Source organism: Galeopterus variegatus, unplaced genomic scaffold (genome assembly GCF_000696425.1).
Source record: "Galeopterus variegatus unplaced genomic scaffold, G_variegatus-3.0.2 Scaffold568, whole genome shotgun sequence".
Classification (NCBI taxonomy): Eukaryota; Metazoa; Chordata; class Mammalia; order Dermoptera; family Cynocephalidae; genus Galeopterus; species Galeopterus variegatus.
In genome coordinates this window covers 319,144-321,117 of record NW_007726679.1, presented here as the reverse complement: position 1 = coordinate 321,117, position 1,974 = coordinate 319,144, and positions in this window count along the sequence as shown.

Below are 1,974 nucleotides of genomic sequence, written 5' to 3'. Positions count from 1 at the left end.
AATGTGACATTTGCATTGCGGATTAAGAATACTTTGGACACTATAAGCAAATGTATTAATTCAGATTTAACCTTTCTACTGTTTATCTAACCAATATTTATTGTATATTTAGGCAATGCTAACAGAGCAAGGAAGGAGATAGACATGTTCCCCACCTTCATGAAGCTTACAGTTTAAGAAATATAGGCTATGAGTCAAAAAAGAAGAAACCAGAAAAGGAAGGAAGTAGAACTGATGAACAAAAGATAAAGAAGGGAGAGAGAAGAAACTCACATACAAAGTTTGGTATCCCAGCAATCAAGGTTATTTGTTGAGCCTTCATTCAGTTGTACCATCAGTATGAAGAAAGATTAGACAGGCTGATCATCTGAGTGGGCCTGAAAATTAAATCAAAATACTAATCTAAGAAAACCTTCTAACAAATACCATTCGGAGTGAGACTCCAATCCTTCTTTTAATTCCTTGGCAAGAACCAAAATAGAATGATGACAAGGAAAGATTTTAAGGAAATACGTGCAATATGGAAAAATGGAATTAACACCAAAATCTGTTTACCTCTCAGAGGTGACAGCTGCTCTGAGAACGGATTTCATGCTGTTCTCACTTTTAAATATTATTCATCCTAAAATGCAATTGATAATATTTTAATGAACAAACAGCATTTCCTATATCTGAAGATATCAGTGTTTTTAAAATATGTAAAAGCCTTATAAAAACACACAATTAATTCTTTTGGTTTATTCTGAGACTAAGTTCGCTGGAATAATTTGTAGGAACTCAAGTTATTTTTTCACCCCTTGGGGAAAAGTTGTGAGTTGAGAAATCGTACTTCTAAATTCTTAAAGATAAGGAGCAATGACTTTTCATATCCAAGGATGAAATCATTGAAAAAAGTGAGTATGAAAAGACTTAAGATTTTGTGATGTGCCACTGCACTGGATAGTGATTTTAAAATTTCTATGTTTCTAAATTAGAATATATCTGTTTACATGGGCCCATGCTAGACAAAAGAATATTAAAAGTACATATTTTATTAATCTGTTAAGAGATGATAATTAGCTGTCAGAATAAAAGGAGAAAAAGGAGGTGTGGGAAGGCTCAAGAGAGAAAATTGAAGAATCTATTAGCTAATAAAAAAAANAGATCACTTGTTAGGAGCTGGCTCTCAAAACAAACACAGGCTGTCTTTGGTTATGAGAGACTGGTGAAAAAGAGACAGCAGAATTATCGATTTAAAGGAGCATCATGGCCCATCAAGGGTCTCCTGGCAATGCAGCTGTGCCATGCAATAGTGTGAACACAGAGAAACCAATAAAGAAATGAATGGGAACATAAGAATTCCAACTGAGAAAATGGAGGGGGAAGAAGCAGCGCTCCAGTCAGCTTAATTATCCATGTTTTTGTTGTCCTTCATTATCCTGACACCAAATTTCATATGTCCATGAAGGAAAAAGTAAAAGTGCCTCAAACACCAGAACAAGAAGTTAAGCAGCTTAGGGGAAGAACTGCTAGTGGTAGCTCATATATTTGGGAAGTTTTGAAACCCAAGCTAATTTTTCATCTCTTTGGATTGGGTTTCTGTGATGTCTCATATTAAGGAGAGAAGACTCTTGGGCTTTCTTCATACAACTGGGAAATAAAGGAAGCCGTCTGAAGGCAGCAGTGCTATGATGGTGCTAAAGCCAATGTCTGCAGTGGCTACCACTCGTCATGAGACAAGCTGGAAGTGTGAGGATCTAAAACATAGCCAGGATCTAAGATAGCACATTTCGGATATGTTCATCAGGAATACAGCATGCTTGGGATATTGAAAAATAATATTAGTTTCACTTCCTAAGTCTATGAATTGACAGGTGTCACAGACTAAGCATGAGTGAGAATCTTGTTTCTTCTGCCTTTCCCTTCCATGGTTCAAAAACAAAGGGGGGGGCCGGCCCAGTGGTGGCGCACTCGGTAGAGTGCGGCACTTGGGAG